This window comes from Suricata suricatta, chromosome 1 (assembly GCF_006229205.1).
Source record: "Suricata suricatta isolate VVHF042 chromosome 1, meerkat_22Aug2017_6uvM2_HiC, whole genome shotgun sequence".
NCBI classification, from domain to species: Eukaryota; Metazoa; Chordata; class Mammalia; order Carnivora; family Herpestidae; genus Suricata; species Suricata suricatta.
The window spans coordinates 12,903,685-12,923,715 of record NC_043700.1 but is presented as its reverse complement, the minus strand read 5'-3'; the positions used below and the strand labels follow the sequence as shown (position 1 = coordinate 12,923,715).

Below are 20,031 nucleotides of genomic sequence, written 5' to 3'. Positions count from 1 at the left end.
ACTCGGCCTCTCTGAGTCCTAGTTCCCCAGGAGGAGTAAGCATTCCTTCCCTTTGCTAAGAAGAGAGGGTCTCCAGGCTCCCAACTTCTAAAACGGAGTCTGTTTCTCTCCCTTCCCTTGCTTACTGTCCCTACTGGCAACCTCATTTCCCCTGCCCTTTGTTCTTCTCCTTGTTTCTCTCCCCCTTTCCCTCCTTCCCCGTCCTTCCTTGATTTGAGGACTAACCACCTGGGTGGGGGTGGTCACCGCACCCCCTTCTCCCCGCCTCCGGGTCAGATGGTCAGATGCAGCCCCGTCATTGAGGACGGACGGTAGATGAGGTGGGGAGGGAACAGAGCTTTGGTATCTCCAGTGTCTCTGGTCCTGTGGATATTGATTGTATTGGTAAGTGTCACTTATGAGTAATGTGGCTTTGGTGATGAACACGTTGTGAAGGGGAAACAAACAGGGGACAATTGACTGGTTACTGAAAATTAATTAAAACTAGATTCCAGCGGAGGCAAAGAGGAAAAAGATGTCAGGATAATTTAGAGGCATGGTAAAGGTAAATCACAGAACACTCGATTTAGCAGCGTGTTCAATCATCATCATAAAGGAGAATCAACATGTCCTTATTGGTGATTTTCAGACACAGCTGACTTGGGCTTCTGGGACTTGGTGAGACCACACTCTGCTGGGCTCCGAAGGTCCTTGGGATCAGATCAGATTTATCTGCTCCAGCAGGGGGTATGATATTTCCTCTCTTTCCCAAATTAAAAAAAAAAAAAAAGAATGTCATTTCCGTGTGTGGCCATTCAGGCTCCGCCTCACCTGGGATACAATGTAGGTTACTCTGGCCCACTTTCTCCATCCCTTAAAGGAGTCCTTTCTAGGAAGGGCTGATGCGTGAAGTCAGATGAAACAAGATAAACATTTCTAATTTGGACTTGTCTTTTTTAGGTGATCTTTCAGAAGGCTCCAGGGCCCTTGATAAATTCCTTCTCTGGCTCCAATTCCAAGAGCGATCAGAAGGGAGATAGAGGAAAACTGTTGAGAGAAGAGGAATTTGGAGAAACATTTTTTGGCCAAGGCCAAAGGTGCTGCTGGCTCAGCCTGTCCCTCGGGGTGCATTCTGGGTGGCCTCTGAGGGGGCAGGGGCAGGGACAGACCCTCTTCTTGGAAAGCAAGGGGTCTTGCATGTCACACAGCCCTGGGCTCTGTTTTCCGCTTTCCCACTTCTGTGACATCCGCCCTCTGGCCCCTGACTTCACCTCTGAACTGTAGCGTCTCCTTATAAATCAGGGATAATCACATATCTACATCCCAGGCTCATTAAGAGGTTAAGTGATAATATCCATAAAGCATTTCAAACAATAATCCTCTTATAATACGTGTTAACGTAAACGTATTTCCCTTTGTGTCCCGCACAGTCTTCACAGAGCGTGGCCCTTCGGCCTCACAGGTAGGATGATGCCTTTTATCGTTTTATTTCTCCCTTTGGCGAACATCTTGAGTCCCTCCCCCCCGCCCCCCATACACACCACACACTGTTTCAGGTGTTGAGGCTGGAGTGGTGGCTTCCGTCGTGGTGTCCGTGTGCCTTCTGGGGAGAGGACCAAGGACGGGCACACAGGGGAGTGAGCCCATCGGTTCACAGGGATTGTATTAGCAACAGATCACCACCTGCTGGGGGCTGGAAACGACCCAGTTCTGGAACCCACTGTCCCCAGGCAAGGGGGCAGGAGGGCTGTGCAGTCTTGAAAGGGTGTGTCCTGGCCTCCTCCAGCTCCTGCTGGGTGTTCCTTGGCTCTAGATACCTTGCCCCAGGCTCTCCTGGGTCTTCCTCTGACATCTATCCCCTGTGTGTCTCTGTATCCAAAGTCCTGTCTCCTAATGAGGACACCAGTCACTGGATGAGGGGCCACCTCGATCACTATGATGTCCTTTTAATTGGATTACATCTGCCAGGACCCTGTTTCCAAATAAGGTTAGATTCTCCAGTTCTAGGAGGATGTGGATTTTGGGGGAGGGGGGTGGTGCTATTCACCCCCTTACAGTGAAATATGCTATAGACACAAGGAAACTGGATTCCAGGGTACTGAGTGGGGTTGGAGGGTGATGGCTGCTGGAGGTGGGGGTCTGGGCTGGAGATGGGGGAGAGCTCCCCGAGAAGGTGATCTTTTCTGCTCACGTAGAGGGTCAATCAGATAGCAGCTTGGGAATGATAGGACAAGTCTGCCGTAAGACGGCCGGCAGGGGGAATAGGAAACACTTGCCTCTGATGGGTGAGAAACATGGACGTAACAGGCTATAAATTGTTCCCTCTGCTGAGCTCTGGGCTCAGACCTCTGGAGAATGATCTCCTCTCAGCCCACTGGGGTAAAATAAACCTCCTCCCTCCCAAGAGCTCCTAGTGCTGCTTTGTTCTTTTGCTGGGTTATTCCGGTCCAGATTCCGCAACATTTGGTTCCCTGACCGGGAAACCCAACCTCGCAGGCCCGTTGTTGCCACCGCTTTGGGAAAACGATGACAGAACGAGGAATTGAGGAATCTCGAAGGAGAAGGTGCCCGGCCTGAATGGCTGTCTCCAGCTCAGTCGCCTTAGGCCCACCCCACTCTGCTGTTCCTGCCGGATGGAGGAGACTTGGCAAGTGAGGACCTGAAACCAACATTGGAAACCGGTAAGACCTGGGCCCTAAATCTGTCCTGTCCTGCCCACCGTTAGTGGTGGAACAGGGAGCTGATCACTCCCCAAGACCTCAGTGGTCACACTGACAGGAAACCTGCAGGGGCCCCACGGCCCACACTTAGCAGTAGAAGGGCCCCTGAAGACCACAGTGGTCTCATCTGTAGGGATTCTATGGGAAGGAATGTAATAACGTCTGGTGTGTATGTGAATGTGAATGTGTGACTTGGCCTGGCTTGCCTGCCGGGTTCGATTCTGTGGCTCCACAGGTGGGCACCCTTAAGGTCCCCAAAGGCCTATGGAGTCTGAGTGGGCCTGTCTGTGATTCTGTAGTGAATGGCATACAGTCTGTGGTGGCATTGAAATAGTTTCTGATCGTAAGTCACAAAGCTGAGACCACTACAGCTAAGCATCACCCAAGTTCCTTTGGGGCATGGCCAGATGGGCATCTGACTGGCCTCATTAGAGGGGACACCCTTACCCCTTGTCTGTCTTTGCAACCCTGCCCCATGGGAACATTATGGGGTTGGGACAGAGCAAACCCACAGTTCTTGAAACTATGATTGAGAACTTTGAGAAGGAGTTCTTTGGGAGACTATGGAATTAAGATGACCCCCAGCAAATTAAGGACCCTATGTGAGTTGGAATGGCCCAGTTTTGGGGTAGGATGGCCCGTGGAGGGAATCGTAGATGTCTTGATGGTCTGCCGCATCTGCCATGTTGTTACCAGAGACTCAGGTTACCCTGATCAGTTCCCATATACCAACTCCTGGTCAGAGACTGCCCCAAATCTCCTCCCCCTCACCCGGTGCGATTTACCTGCAAAGAACAGGGACAGGCTAGGGTACAGAGGTCCCGACCTCAGGAAATTCCTGCCGGTAATCTGGAGGAAGCACCAATTTTGCTACCACCATATGCTCCCCCAAGACCATCAGAACCTGACCCCGCCCCTCCCAGGCTCCCGATACTCCACCTCTAGACTCGATAGATCCTCTCTCCTCCGGACCAGCGGCCAGATTACACCCTTGGCCAGGTGCAGGTGCTCTCCAGATGCCGGTACGAGAGACAGGTGTGCTGGCCGGGACGCTGGAACGAGGGAAACCTGAGAGATGTTGACGAAAATGGAGCCCTCCGGCCTGGCGGCTCCATGATGTACCACCAGCCTTTCTCCACTACTGATCTCCCCAGTGGGAAACCTAGCACACACCATCATATTCTGGAATTATGAGAGGAGCTCGGCAATCCCTTGAGGAACAGGCCCAGCCGGGTTGTCGATCCTCCCACCTGGGCTAGAACTGCCACACCTGAAGAACGTCTTACGTGACTTCACTACAGAAGAAAGACAAGTCCACATCTGCCAGTACCGAGAGGCTCTCCTCTGGGGGATCCGAGCAGGGCCTACGAAGCCCATGAAGATAACCAAGATTGCCTCAGTCATCCCGCAGCAAGCGGAGTCCCCTGGGGATTATTAGGAGAGGCTATGCGAGGCTTACCACATGTACACCCGTGTGATCCTGAAGCACAAGAGAGCCAACAGATGGCAAACAGCTCTCTCATGGCCCAAGCCGCCCCAGATATCAGAAGGGAGCTCCAGAAACTTGAGGGTTTCGGTGGACGGAGTGTCATGCAGCTGATCGAGGTTGCTAACCAGGTCCACATGAACAGGGAGGACACTGCCGAGAAGATGAGGAAAAAGGTCAGCTTCCTCGCTGCTGCTTTATTTTTTAATTAAAAAAAATTTGTAAATGTTTTATTTATTTTTGATACAGAGAGAGACAGAGCATGAGAGGGGGAAGGGCAGAGAGAGAAGGAGACACAGAACCAGAAACAGGCTCCGAGCTAGCTGTCAGCACAGAGCCTGACGTGGGACTCGAACCCACGAACATGAGATCTGACCTGAGCTGAAGTCGGAGGCTTGACCGACTGAGCTACCCAGGCGCCCCATCCTTGCTGCTGCTTTAAAGGAAAAGGACTATGAAAGGGTGGAGAAAGTCCCACCACCAAAAGGGGGAAGCCCAGGACCTCCTTAGCAAGGGATCGATGCCCCACTGCAAGGAGAAAGGACACTGGAAAAATAAATGTCCCAACTGGGGAAGGTCTCAGCAACCCAGCTGGCAGGTAAAAGAAGCCCTTGGAAAAGACCTCCTAGGGCCAGCAGGAATAGCGCCAGATTGAGAGGGACCAGGCTCCCTTCTTGGCCCCCAGGAGCCCACAGTCAAAATGAAAGTAGGGGGTCAAACTATGACTTTTATTAAATGGGCTGAAATTGAGGGGCCACCCAGACCAAAGAGGGATGGTGGAAACTGCTCTTTGTTCCAGCGGCCCTTGGAGGGCATCCAGTTGGCGAACACCAACTCACCCATCCAGGAAACACTGCATTCGAGGCCCCCCTCAGAAAACAATACTACACCAGCCAGCTGCCAGCATCGTGTGGAGCAATAAGCGAACAGTGTGTGACTTGCACCAGGAATAATGCCTGCTCCATTCTGTGACCCCTGCCCAGTGTCCTGGGTAGGAGCCACCCCCTGTGAAGATCTAGAAGTAGACTTTACAGATGTCCGGCCAAGTTGAGGATTGCGATTCCTCCTGGGAATAGTCTGTACCTACTCTGGATGGGTTGAAGCTTTCTCTACCAGGACAGAACAGAGCCGGGAGGTAGCTGAAGTCCTCCTAAAAGAGACTGTCCCCGGTTTGGCCTGCTGGCCCCAATCCACAGTGATAACGGACCTGCATTCATGGCAGACATTATACAAACTCCCTCCACATCACTTGGAAGCCTCACACTGCTTACCAGCATCAAAAGCTCAGGGAAAGTGGAATGAATGAACCACACCCTTGAGGGAACCTCAACCAAGTTCTGTCAGGACACAAGCCTCCCATGGCCGGACCTGTTGCCCCTGGGCCTCCTGCGTGTCTCTTGCACACCAGGAACTCAAGGTCTCTCCTGAACTAATATTTCAGAGGCCCCCTCCATGTCTAGGGAGTCTCCCAGGGAACCTACACCAAACAGGGAATAAGGGAATAAGAGAGCAACTTCAAGCATTAGGGGCCACCCTAACTAAGTTACAATGAAATACCACAGAGAGGGCCCCAATCTCTTTAGGATCCCCTGTGTATCCTTTCTCACCAGGGGACTCCGTCTGGGTCACAGACTCTCAACCCACAGTGGATGGGGCCTCATACCTTTATTTTGACCCCCCCCACCACTGCTCTTAAGGTCACTGATATGGGTTCACCACTCCAGAGTCAAGAGGGCTAATCTTGAGCCCCCAAACTTGGAAGACTGATCCAAGTCCAATGGGTCCACTCAAAGTGACCTTTTGGAGAGTCCCAGATTTTTAGGACCTCAGCCCTGCTCCAGGCACACCCCAGAAGCTGGCTGGTCTGTGCATGGCAGAAGCTTGAGGAATCACCATTCCGATAAGATAGACTGCCCTTCCTCTCTGCCATCAGGTTGGCAGAGGTTACCCCAGAAATCTGGGGAAACAGCGAGAGGTTCCTGTTTTCACTCAACTTCTTCTTATGAATAGGATGTTCTGTTGGTACTGAGTAACTCTAATCTGGGCCCCATTTGGAGCCAGTAAGAGCAGGGCACCTTCAGTGGAAGAATCTAAAGATGATGCCCTCTAATACAGACTGTCCCTGATGGATGAGAAATGCGGAAGTAACTGGCTATAAATTGTTCCCTCTGCTGATGCTCCGGGCTCAGATCTCTGGAGAATAACCCCCTCCAAGCCCAACGCGGTAAAATAAACCTCTCCCTTCCAAGATCTCCAAGGGCCCCGAGTGCCCCTTGGTTCTTCCGCTGGGTGATCCAGACCAGATTCCGTAACAGGAGGAGTATTCACTCTTTAGGGTAAATTCACTTTTTAAAAATTGAGATATAATTGACATGTAGCATTTTATTAGTTTTAGATGTACAGCATAATGATTATATATATATACATGTGTATGTATCAAGTGATCTAGTTAATATCCATCACCACACATAGTTACACATCTGTTTTCTCATGATGAACACTTGTGAGATGTACTCTCTTAGCAGCTTTCAAAGGATTTTTAAAATGTTTTATTCATTTTTGAGAGAAAGAGAGAGAGCTCAGACAAACAGGAGCAGCAGACACAGAATCCAAAGCAGGCTCCAGGCTCTGAGCTGTCAGCACAGAGCCCGATGTGGGGCTTGAACTCATGAACCACGAGTTTGTGACCTGAGCTGAAGTCGGACGCTTAACCGACTGAGCCACCCAAGTGCCCCATGTCTTAGCAGCTTCCAACTACAAATGACAGTATTATTCATCATCATGCCGTTCATTGTATCCTCTGGGCTTATTTTTCTTACAACTGCAAGTTTGTGGCTTTCGACTCCCTTTACTCCTTTCGCCCACCATTGGCATTTCTTTTCAGAATTTACAATACATTTCTTTAACGTTTATTTCATCTTTTTTCCCCCCAGACAATAGGTTTCCATTTGGACCTGGGACATCTCTACGGAGATGACACGCTACACTGGTAAGCCTCAAAATCCACACGCCGGTTCTCAGTGCATTTCAAAGAATGTCCCTGGACCAATTTAAACAGATCTCGGGGGGCTGGGTCCCCACGTGGCTATTCTGAAATCTCCCTGTGAGAAGCCAGAACCGAGACCCTCCGTGTAGCCATGGCCGCAAAATAGCATCCCCTAGATGTGCTGTGCGATGGTTATATGGATGTTCCCATCTCGCCTCATCCAGGTCCTGGGGCCCTGCGTCTGGGCCCCGGGCTTTCCCTAGCTCCCCAGGTCTGTCAGCGTGTTCGGGGCAAGGCACGCAGAGGAAGGTACAAAGTTGGTTGGAAAGGGTCCCCATGATTCTGGGACCCTGACACTTAGGAAGCTGAGGGTCCTGGCCCCTGACAGGAGCTGCAGAGAAAGGGGCTCAGAAGGGCCCCTGAGAGCAGTGGACAGCTGTGGTTCAGGACGGGGAGCCTGGCTGCCAAGGCCCAGGCACTCGCTGCCACTCCGGGCAAGCTGAGTGACCTCTTCCGCCTTGGTTTTGTTCATCCGTGAAAGGCAAATACGAACCACCCCAGACAGAGGGGGCTGTGAAGGTCAAATTCAAGAATGCCCAGAGAGCATTTTGCCCGGCTCCTGCCAGGCATCAGCGCGCTGTGATTGGTGGCCTGGCTTCCACCAGGGCTACGTGGGGTCCTCCTGTTGACCCCCCGGGAGCCATAGAACCTCAGGTGACCATAGCTCCCCACCTCAGCACAGGCTGCTGCTCCCCCGGCTTTCCGATCATGGGAGTGGTGGCATTTCTGACGTTGCCAACGTTGATGCGCGGGCCTCAAGGCCACGGTCTGGCCCTGCCACCCACCTGCCACTGGGGGGCTTGGTGAGCCAGCAGCACCTGTCAACGCCCAGGCCAGAGGGGCCACCTTGGGGGGCGTGGACCGTTTGTTGTTGGTGAGCAGGCCAGTCCCAACCAGGGAGACGTGGGGTGACTGGGCTCTGGAGACTTCTGCTCTGAGGCCCTGGGCCAGAGAGCACGAGGTGGGGGGGCAGGGCCGGGGCTGCCTCCTGAGCCGGCTCCAGCAGGGTTAACAAAGGCCTGCTGTCTCTTCCCCCAGCACGTCCCGTCTGTCTTCACTGAAGCACGCTCTCGGTAATTTCATTGTGGGGTTTTCCATTAAAAAGTTTGATTAATTCCATAAATATTAAAATAAGACAGACAATTAGAATCTAGGTACTCAGTGTTACACAAAGCGGTAAAGTCCGCACTAAATTATTATTATTATTAATCAGCACTCACACAGCACTGGCAATAAGTGCACAGGAAGAAAACACAAGACCCAATCGCTGTTATTAATACTGTCCCCCCAGCCAGTCCGGGAGTGGGGGCTGCAAGTCACCCGGGGTGGGGGTGTGGAGGGAGCAAGGCAAGCCCGGCCAGGTGTGGGGGGGGCTCGAGGACGCACTTCCTCCTGAAGGGGGGGGCCCTGGATTTGCCCGGATTTTCGTGCTCCCCTCGGAACAGTCTCCGGGGACAGGCGCTGGCACCTGCTCCTGACCGACCTCCTCCCATGTCCGCGGGCAGCGTCCCCAGCTCTCCTAACTCATGGCCGGTGGTGTGCCGGCAGACACGTGGTCCCCTGGGTGCTTCCTCCAGAGCCGGAGCCAAATAATCGGGGTCTCTGCGCCTCTCTATAAATCATGTAGACAAGTTTAAACTATGAATCATGAAGGTAGAAGGGAGGGAAACGCCGAATCGATAAACAGCAGAGTGAGGGGGAAACTCCGGGCTCGCCGGAGCCCAGCGCCTCTTTCCTCTCTCCGTGTGTCCGGCCGGCCTTGTCCTGCTCTCACAGATCACCTGGTGGCCGTTCCCGAGCTGGGCCGTCCCCTCGGAAGCCGGACCAGAGACCTGCTCTCATCTGTCCTCAGAGGAGCAGCCAGCTCTCTCTGCGTTCTTCTTTCCCAGCACTTGCTAAAGCAAAACCAAACCAAACCCCAGCCATGCAGAAAAGCTTTCTCAGCAGCGGAGGGACTAGCCTGACTTTTACTCCCCCAGTGTCGCCATCTGCGACTCAGGTGGACGGCTTCCCACCCGCTGGTCGCGGACTGAGTGTCACTAACACACAGTTGAGGCACAGGGAGGGTCCCTTGGGGGAGACGGACCCCATCTGTGCGGACAGCTGCTGTGCATTTCATTGGGCAGAAGCCGCCCCCCCTGCCCCCCCCCCCCGCTGATCTGTCCCTTCTCAGAAGGTTCCAGAAGATTTCAGAACAGCCCAGGAAACTGCTACTGCATTTCTGCCCAGTCCAGAGCAAGTGCACATGGTGGCAGGCTAGAGAGACAAGGCGAATCTGCTGTGAGAGGTCCTGGTTGGCAGGGGGAGGTGTTGCCAGCAGGAGGAAGGCGGGTTGTGACAGGGCAGGGGGTCGTGGGTCGGGGGTCACTGTGGCTGCACTTCTGGAGGGAAGGGGGGTGGGTGAAGGCGGTGTCTGCTGATGGCTCATGACAGGGTGTGCTGTGCCACGGAGCTGTCCACTTAAAAATGGCAAAAATGGTAAATGTTACGTATATTTTACCACAATTTGGAAAAAGGCGGTGCCGAGCCATATTGGCAGCTGAGGCGAGAACAATCCTGATCCCGTTTCTTTTAAGATTTATTTACTTAGAGAGGGCACATGTGGGGGAGGGGCAGAGAGAGAGGAGAGAGAATCCTAAACAGGCTCTGTGCTGACAGCACAGAAGTGGGGCTCCATCTCACGGAACTGTGAGGTCATGACCTGAGCCGAAATCAGGAGTCGAATGCCCAACCAACTGAGCCACCCAGGCACCCCTGATCCTATCTTTATTTAAAGGTGTGGTATTTTGTTCAACAAGGATTTTTTTTTGGCATTAATTTAGATTTCAAAATTTATTGGTGTTAAAACCATATTGATCTTGATTACTAAGATTTTGGCAGCCTCCCAAGTGTGCACTGGAGCCCCGGCCCGGGCTGGAGGGATGGGAAGTTCCCAGCGGAAGGGCTCCTCAGGGTCCTTCCCGGCCTGACTGCAGGGGTGAGAGGAGATGGTGCCAGGGGCCTTGCACAGGGCACGCCAGGCGGTTCAGCTTTACACAGGGCACTTCTTGACGCAGGGCAGGGGGTCCACTCCAGGGCCAGATGACAGCTGGCCTTGCACAGGCTTGTCCCCAAGATGTGAGTTGGTTCAGAGGTGTTGATTAAAGGTTACGTCAAGGGTGTGAGTTCCGCAAGGTGAGCGAGTTGGGGAGCACGTCAAAACTGAGCCCCTGCTTTGGAGGGTGTGGCTGTAGTGTGGCAGCCTGTCTGTGCCTGCTTGCTGCTGCTTTTCTTTTTTGAGAGAGGGAGAGAGGGTGCAAGTGAGTAAGGCGCAGAGAAAGAGAGAATCCCAGGAGGGAAGGGCGGGGGGAGGATAGGGGGACTCCCAAAGTGAGACTCACCCAATGTAGGGCTCGAACTCAGGACCCGTGAGATCATGAGCTCAGCCGAAGTCAGATGCTTAACCACTGAGCCCCCCAGGTGCCCATCCACATCTGCTTCTGTCTAGAAGGATCTGCAGGTGAAAAAAGGAGGCAGGGGAAAATTAGCTTCTAGATGGGGGAGGGAGGCGAAGGAAAGCTCCCGACTGCTTCACGTGTGCTCTCTCCTCTCAGATGGCTGGGAGGGAGAGAGGATGACAGCCAGAGCCCTGAGAGAGCCTGGGGGAACATTCCTGAAGTCTGGATGGGACTGTGGGCAGATCTCTTATGTTGGAAGAAAGAGAAGAAAGTGCCCCAACCTTGTGGATCCTAATAAGCTACTAGGACTCACCAGCCTGGGTCTGTGATCCTCGAGGAAGGAATGTGGCAAAGGGTAGCATGAGGTCACCAAGGACACATCAGGCCATACAACCCCGCCTAGTTCCAGGCCATTAGCCTGGTAGCTCAGTGGCAAGTGTCGTACATCGGAGCCATCACTAGAATGTCCTCATTCAGCCCCAGTTTCCACCTCTGCTCCTGCTCCGGTCCAGGTCGCTTTATTTCCTTTAAAGCACTCTGTGAATGATTTCATTAATGTATTTACTTGTTCGAGTGCTCTGTCTTTCCCGTCCCCACCCCCCATCAGTTTAAACTCCCTAAGAGAAGGGACATCATTCCTCTTGTTCGATACACTATCTCCAGCCCTTGGAATAGTACCTAGCACGTATGAAGAGTTCCATAAGCATTTTTTTGAATGAATGAATGCATGAGTAAGAATGTGAATTTCAGCAAAGCTTTTGACCAGTTCTTATGTACAATATGGAGAAAGTAAACCGGAAGAAGGCACATTTAGGTGGACAGTTTAACTGGGTGAATGAAAAAGGCGAGTTGCCTAATGGATTGCATGGGTCTCCAGTGGACTGCCGCCCAGCTCTTGGCACTGCCCACTCAATGACTTGTGTTTGGCATCTGAGGGTGCCCTGTAAGTGTGGAATTCAGGGCTGAATTAGTCCCACCGCACTTTGATTAGTGGGTCACATTTAACCAAGATTGATGAGCCTTTTAAATGGGTAGATGTCCAGGGGTGCCTGGGTGGCTCAGTCGGTTGAGCCTCCGGCTTCGGCCTAGGTCAGATCTCACGTTCGTGGGTTCGAGCCCCGCGTCGGGCTCTGTGCTGACAGCTAGCTCAGAGCCTGGAGCCTGCTTCAAATTCTGTGTCTCCTTCTCTCTCTGCCCCTCCCCCTCTCATGTTCTGTCTCTCTCTGTATCAAAAATAAATAAAACATTAAAAAAAAAATTAAATGGGTAGATGTCTGGAGGAGAGCGGCTGGGTGGGGACAGAGGCTGCCAAGAGTGGGAGTGGGCAGCCAGGATCACCCAGACATTTGTGGAAGGGGGTTAGACTTATCCTGAGGGGCACCTGTGGAAGCCACAGGTGTTCCGGGCCAGTGCGGGTCACATGTCCCTAACCTTTAAGACTGGCCATTACTGGATTAGTCCTCTTGGGGATTGAGAGTATTTTTGTCACTGGGGACATCCAAACTGGGGCCCTCTGGCTGGGGGCCATCCTTGTATGCCAGGTAGAGGGAATCATTGCCTCCAGGAGGGAGCCTTCCAGAACCCGTGGAGGTTTCTTGCTGAATACGCTTGGCTAGAGCCACATCAGCTGGCCCTGTCCCCAGAGGAAGTCTCCTGAACCTTGGGCCATGGTGCACCTGCTGTGCGAGGTGCTTCGGGGGGATGACCTGACTCGTGAGCAGCCTGTTTCAGATCGGAAATAGAGCACAGGGCAGAGAGCACTGTGCACACCCGTTACTGTGTGTTTTACTCTCTACTTCCTGGCAAAGTAGGCAAGTCGGATGGGGAGACTGAGGACAGAACTCTCGCCTCTTTCTCCCCCAGTCCTTCTTTCTCCCTTTGTTTTGTTTGCCCATTCTTCTTTTAAGAAACTAGATATTTTAAAAATACAAGTATCTGACCCAGGAACTTGAGGACCTTTCACACATGGGTTTAAATATGTCCAACCCCAGTGTTTTCTTTCTTTCTTTCTTTTTTTAAGTTTATTGTCTATTTATTTATCTTGAGAGAGAGAGAATGAGAGGGCGAGGGGCAGAGAGAGAGTGTGAGAGAGAATCCCAAGCAGGCTCCTTACTGTCAGCTTAGAGCCCAACTCAGGGCTCGAACTCACAAACAATGAGGTCATGACCTGATCTGAAATCAAGAGTCAGATGCTTAACTGACTGAGCTGCCCAGGTGCCCCCAGAGAGTTCCTGGATTAATTAAGTATTCTCAGAATCTGAATGTTGGAGTGGGCAGGGAAATATGGGGGCCTGAGTGGAGTGAAGGGATTTATAAGGGAAAAAGTAAAATCACTTTTCGTGTTGGTAGTTAGGGTTTTGTACACTCGTAGCCTAGGAGCCCAGATCTGGGCACCTGTGGCACCACACCCAGCGCCAGGCTGAGCTGCAGCAGTATCGCTTTACTGCCCACAGAGCTGAAGGTCTCAGGTGTGAGGGACACCGGGGTGGCACTAAAGTCACTGACTGGGCAGGACCCTGAGCCATAGATTCATTATTTCCTGCAAGCCAGAAGATGAGTGTGTTCATGGTCTTTAGCTTCTATTTAAGACTCAGTGCCTCCATCTGCAAGTTGGAACTGATAAGAACACCTTCCTTCTCAGCCGTTGTGGGGATTAAATGAGATAAGGAAAATGTCAGTTCCAGGGCAGAGGGTAGTTTTTTTTTTTTTTAATGTTTTTATTTATTTTTGAGAGAGAGAGAGAGACAGTGTGAGTAGGGGAGGGTCAGAGAGAGAAGGAGTCACGGGATTTGAAGACAAGCTCCAGGCTCTGAGCTAGCTGTCAGCATAGAGCCTGCCGCGGGGCTCGAACCCACGGACGGTGAGATCATGACCTGAGCCTAAGTCACCCACTGAGCCACCCAGGCGCCCCAGAGTAAATGCTGACTATGAGCTTTTCTCCAGGAAGAAAGGTAATTTCAGCAGTTCCGTTGGCCGCCACTAGGGGGAGCACCGGCCCGGCTCCTGCTTCAGGTCCTGGGGATGTGAAAGGGTGATGGTGAGAAGGTGGTGTAGATGGGAGGGATGGGGGTGGGGATGGGGGACATCCGGTGTATCTGCAGAACCAGCTGGCAGTGGCTGAAGGACGAGTGAAGCAGGCAATCCTGCAGCCCTACAGAGGAAGCTGGTCTCTGGAGCCCAGCCAGCTCCCTGCCCACCCCAAGCCTCTGCCACCCCATTCCCCACCCCCAACCTAGGAGCGTCCTCACCAAGGACTGTTGCTTCTCCAGCTTCTGGCAGAAGGAAGCCCTCAGCTCTCTGGCAGATGATGCCAAATGTTGGAATCGAGAGCCATTGCAAATGCAGCAAAGGCTCTGAGCGGTTACTTCTTGTGCCCCAAAGCCAGGCTCCTGTTCTTAGCTCTGGGCTTCTGGGGCTGCGGCTGCAAACCCCACCTCTCCTTTGCAGGCTGAGTTCAGCCAAAAGGAGCCCCAGGAGCCAGGAGCGGGGAAAGGGGAAGGAGAGTGGACTTCTTGTTTCTTGTTTGCTTACTGTCCCTGTGACATTGTTTCTTTCTGGTGGCAGCAACAGATCGGTCTACTGCTGGCTTCCTTCTCTGCTCCTGGAAGCAGCCTTATGTTGCCTTAGAGTCTCCAGCCAGCAGCAGGGTATCACCCCACCTGGGGGGGTGTCCCCACTCTGTCCGGACCCTTACTTGGTCCCCCAACACTAGGCATAATAGCTGCTTCCTATTATTATTATCTTCTGTGTTCCCGTCTTTTTCCTTTCAGCCCCTCCACCACCTATATGACCAATTCCTATATTAAATTCCCTCTGTTGAAATAACTTGTCCTGTCTGGAGCCCTTCAAGGTTTTCAGCTCTTACAAATGGCAGCGTTGGCCCTGGAGGTTACCATCTAAAGATCAGAAGGAGCCACAGGGCGTGTGGAGGGTTAGAGGCTGGCGAGGAGGTGAGGGGAGAGGTTCAAAGTGGCAGAAGGGCACAGAGACAGACTTGGCTACGCTTTGTAACTTTGTCCTGAGGCAGAGTGGGTAAGTGGTGCCTGTGCCCCTGTCAGGGTTCCAGGAGCTGGTTTTAAATGTTGTACAATCTACTTCCCTCAAAGTGTTCCTGTTTGTCACCTGAAGAAAGACATGAGCGTGAGAACAAGAAAGGAGAAGAAATAGAGATGTACCTACTCTTCCTTTCTTTGTTATCAAAGAAAAGGTTGGGAGGCTTCCTAGCTCGGGGTCACCTTCAGGGAAGTGGGGAGAGAGAAGTGGTTTGGGGTGAAAGGGCTCTGTGCTGGTGGCATGGGCCCAGTGGGGGTCAGGAGGGGTCTGGACAGAGGGCAACATGGAACACCCGTATCCCCAAGAGGCAGACTGAAGAAGATGCCAAAGTTTAGGGGGTCTGAATGCCAGGAGGAAAGCTCTAAGCACAAATTTATTTTGAAAGTTTGCTGTGGCACTCACCTCTCCCTTCTGAATAGAATAGATTGAAAAAATAGATTTTTTAAAAAAGCAAGATATGAAATAATTTCTACCACATGTTTCCTGTGGTCTACTTTCTGGAATGCCTCTGTGTTTGTGTGAACAAATAAATGGTGCTAGGGAAGCTGGGATACAGAGTCATTGTTGGCTCAGCGCTAGGTGCTGGGCCAGCAATCTGATTACATAGATTCTTTGAGGGCAGTTGAGGTTTGGATTGGTGCATGAATGGTCTTCCTTTACATCATGTTTTCTCGCTTGGTGTTAAGGGACGTCCTGGAAGAGAAGCAAAGAGAGAGAATAGATTTTAGCTTTAGTTCTGGGTGTTTCCATGCGCAATGAGCAGAGTGGCCTGGGTTCCCTTCCAGTGGCCCCCAGAGATGCGTAGTGTGTCCATGGGAAGGCCGATGCTGATTGCAGTCATTTAGGCAAAGTGATTAGCATTGGAGCTGAGTGCCAACAGCGTGGTAGTGATCCTGCCTACCAGGACACAGGTGTCAGAAGAGGTTGACTGTGGGCTTTCTCTGATGACGACGGATTGTCTTCTGTCTTGGGCTTTGTAACTCAGGCTTCCGCTACAGTTTGCTCTGATGGTTGACTCGTCACGAACACGCAGGAAGACCCCCCGCGCAGGGGAGTGCAGGACTCCCCGAGTGGTTCACCCAGTGGCCTTTCCTGCGGCGTCCTCCTCACCCCACCCTGTATGTGGCTTGTGACAAAGCTCCTGTCTGGGCTCCTGTACTTTGGGGTCTCCCTGCTGTCAGGGACGCTGGCCTGCTTTGGTGCTTTCTTCTTCCTGGCCCAAGACCGGGACATGCTGGACTCAGGGATCCTCCGTTCTTGTTTTGAGAGAGAGAGAGAGAGAGAGAGAGAGAGAGAGCGAGCGAGCGAGAGCGCACAAGCAGGGGATGGGTGGAGGGAGAGGGAGAGAGAGACTCTTAAGCAGACTCCACACCCAGCGCGGAGCCCTCCATGAGGCTCCTTCTCATGAACTGTGAGATCGTGCCCTGAGCCGAAATCAAGAATTGCATACTTAATGGACTGAGCCACCAAGGTGCTCCAAGGACCCTTTGTTTTCTTTCCAGCAGTTCCTGAAGGTGCTCCTTTCCTGTGTAGGCGTCTCTCCGGGCCCAGGCCCTCCCTCTGGCCTCTGTCACTTCCCCATTAGAGGAAGAGGGTCTGTCTCTGAACAAAACATCCCGATTGAAGATGAGGTGTGAGCATGGATTGTGCTCAGACATGAGTTGCTCCTCTTTACATCAAAATAGTATGTTAATTATGTCGCGTTCACCTTATGCCGCTTTATGAAAGATACACAGATCCCGGCACAGTCGGCTCTGGAGGCCACCGTACACGGAATGCTCAGTAGAATCTAGAAAGATCAGAGCAACCTGAGAGCTTCAAAGACCTCCCCCTTTGAGTCTTTTAGTGCCAGACGAAGCCATTTACAGAGGCCACGGAACGGAGGATCCAAGGCTTTGAATTCCTGCTTCTCTGAAGAATCCCACCGGTATGTGAAGGGTGCGTGACTCAGGCCGGGAGGATGGGGAGAAGGATGTTTTGGGCCTTTACCTGATAGAAGCTGTCATTGGCCCAGAAAATCAAGTATCCCCCTGCAGGCCCAGCTGTTGGGGACAGAGCTCCAGACTGACCACTGTCACCCCTAAGAGCAGTCGCCAGGGGCCCCGGACAAGAGTGCTGCCATCTCCCTGCGACAGGTGCACTGGGGCTCCCGACGGCATCGCCCAGCTGCCGCGTCAGGCTGCCTGGGGGACGTGCCACATAGAGTGTTGCAACCGAGAGCGGTCCAAGAGCTGTCCGCAGTGTGCGTCCACGCCTCTGTGTGTGTGTGCGCACCTGTGTGTACACGTGTGCATGGTGGTTTTAATGCAGTAAATCATAGACTACTCTCTTCTCTGTTACAATGTATTACGGCTGTCCAGACAGTGAGCTCCGTTAATGAATTATTGATTCTAGGAAACTGAAGTGAGGGCTTCTCCACTCAGAAAGGCTCCAGATCATAAGGGCAGCACCCCAGGCCCGGGTCAGCTCTGCGGTACCGTGGATTTTCACACGCAGGCCAAGCCCAGAGCCCCAGACATCGGGGCCGGAGCTCCCAGTGTTGTGGGATTGTGGGCCAGGGTCTTGGGGCTGTGGGGGGCTCCCTGGGACTCTGGGAGGCTCACAGCCTTCCCCTCTGAGGGGGACAATCCAGGAAGCTCCTCAGGACCCTGTGCCACTCAGCCCTTTATCTGAACCTCTTCTGTTATCCGCTGCCACCATTTCACTGGCCAGGCCCCAGGCCCCAGTCACAGGGAAAGCCAGGCTGAGCCAGAGGCCTCGGGCTCCCGGACCCACACAGCCTGTACTCAGGTCAGGACACAGTTTTTACCTTAGAGGATCTTCCCTTTTCCTCTGCAGGAGCCTCACACGGACATTCAGTGGCGACTCAGCTAACGGGCCTGAGTGCCTGAACTGCAAGGCCAGGGTTTATGGGGGGGTCCTTTCTGAGGGGCTCTCTGTAGGGATTGAAGAAAGGAAGTTCTCTCAGGCCCAAGGTGACCCAGAGGGTCAGCCAGAGTCGGGTGGGTTTGGTGCCGCAGACTCTGCAAGCAGGTAGTGGGTGTCTTTCTTGTGGCTGACTTTATGATCATCTGGGCCTGGACATTTTCAGTGAGGTGGATGTGAGTGAATCCAGAGTGAGTTTCTACTGTACTGAACAGTGTCCCCTCAAATGCATGTCCACCGGGAACCTCGGAATGTGACCGTGTTTGCAGACGGGGCCTTTGCGGATGTAGTTAGGTTAAGAGAAGGTCATCCCTGATGAGGGTGGGCCATACTTAACTCCAGTGACGGGTGAACTGATACGCGGAGAAAACTGACACCCTGTGAGAGCACCATGTGACGACAGAGGCAGAGATTGGGTCCCGCAGGTGGAGGCTGGGAGCCGCCAGAAGCTGGAGGAGGTGAGGGAAACTTCTCCTCGAGGCTTCAGTGAGAGCAGGCCTCTGCCGGAGCCTGGACTGCAGACCTGTGGCCCCACAACAGTGAGATGAAAAGTCTGTTCTCGGAGCCATCCAGTTGTGGTACTTTGCAGTGGCAGCAACTCAGCACACCCTCCCACCGGCTTCTCTTTTTCTCCTCGGAGCCGGAGGGGCAGGTGTGGCTCTGAGGCTGAGGCACTGCGCCGCTTTCCCTTAGGGCTGCCCTCCTCTCTCATGCTCCCGTGCACACTGTGCACACACACAGAACAGAACAGGAGGCTCTGTTCATCCTGAATTTTGGATCAACAGCAAACTAAGTTCTTAGTATAAGTATATCCCAAATGTGGCATGGGACATACTTATACTGACAATTATTCCTTGTTGATCTGAAACTCCTGTTTGGCTGGGAGGCCTGCATTTTATGGACCCCTCCTAGCCCCCCCGGCCCTGCTGCTGCCTACCCACCCTGCCGTTTCTGTGGGCCCTCGGCTCCGGGCCCCACTCTGACTGCGGCACACGGAAATTCCAGACGGTGGCTGACGCGCCCAGCCCAGAGCGCTTCTAAACCGGATGGTGCTGCTCTCTCCCGGCTCCCTGAGGCCTCCCAGCAGCCTGCAGTCTGAACATCATCCCTACCAGCTGGGTGCAAGTCTGGCAGGATTGGAACATATGGGAGGGGGGGAGGCACAGAGGGAGCACAATGCCCGCCTGGGGGGGGCCTTGCAGCAGGAGGCCGCCAGCCTCCCAGTGACTCCTGCTGGGAGCCCTTGGCATCAGCCTGTGCACTTTGATTTGCTCTATTTTAAATGGTGTTCAATTTCCCTCCTGGGGGCAAGGAGGTTGTGGGGACCGAGGTGGGTGCGTGGAGTGAATCGCAGGCACTGGGGAGCACTTGGAAACCCAGAAGCCGGTTGGCAGAGTTGTGTGGAGATCTCAGGAATGGAAATTGGAAGGCAAAGGCAAGGAAGGTGGGGGCCCCGGGAGGGGGAGAACCAGCAGTGGATCAGGCCTGAGCACAGGGTCTTAGGGGTGGGCGGGGGAAGGGGTAGATAGATGGCTGGGAGGACACCTCCTGGGCTGGTGGCCACGCTTTTTGGGAGGAATCTGGAGGACTTGGCAACTGATTTGGATGTGGGGGTCAAGGTGACGTTGAGATCACAAGCCTGCATTCTAGGAGGGCCGTGGTGCCATTTCCCAAAAACGGATCCTAGGAGGAGGAGGGGGAGCAGCTTGACGGAGGGGCTCTAAGCCAGAGGCGTGGTGGGGTGTCCAGGGGACGCCGGGGGACTGGCCAGCAGCAGTGGGGGCGGGGCCAGGCAGCAGAGTAGTGGGGCGTCCACAGGTGAGGAGGGACGCCTGGGGATTGGCCAGCAGCGCGGTGGGGAGTCCACGGTCGGAGAGGGACGTGGGGGCGGGACTGGGCAGCAGCGGTGGGATGTCCACAGGTGAGTAGGGACGTCGGGGGACTGGCCAGCAGCGTGGTGGGGGGCGTTCATGGGCTACGAGGGATGTGGGGTGGGGCCAGGCAGCAGAGTAGTGGGACGTCCACAGGTGAGGAGGGACACCTGGCGACTGGCCAGCAGCGTGGTGGGGCGTCCACGGGCTGGGAGGGACGTGGGGCGGGGCTGGCCAGCAGCTTGGTGGGGGGCATTCATGGGCTGGGAGGGACGCTTGGGGGCGGGGCTGGGCAGCAGCGTGGTGGGGCGTCCAAGGGCAGGGAGGGATACTAGGCTCTGTGTTGACAGTGTGAGGCCTGCTTGGGATTCTCTCCTTCCCCTCCTCCTCTCCTACCCTCTCTCCTTCTCCCCCTCACCCCCTCCTCCTCCTTCTCTTCTCCCCTCCTCCTCCTTCTCTTATCCCCTCCTCCTCCCCCTCCCTCTGACAGCGAGCTGCCCATCTGGCAAAACCC

General features: G+C 53.6%; 1 long non-coding RNA gene across 2 annotated transcripts; it reads left to right on the top strand.

The window, feature by feature from the left end:
- The first annotated feature begins 946 nt into the window (after positions 1 to 946).
- Positions 947 to 8,367, top strand: LOC115305536. 2 transcript variants are annotated; one of them, XR_003915071.1, is made up of 6 exons: positions 947 to 1,076; positions 1,410 to 1,441; positions 1,861 to 1,966; positions 2,476 to 2,660; positions 7,119 to 7,174; positions 8,270 to 8,367. It is a non-coding gene; the product is annotated as an uncharacterized LOC115305536 (long non-coding RNA). The 2 variants fall into 2 exon arrangements; XR_003915190.1 differs by lacking the exon at positions 1,410 to 1,441.
- The last annotated feature ends 11,664 nt before the right edge of the window (positions 8,368 to 20,031 follow it).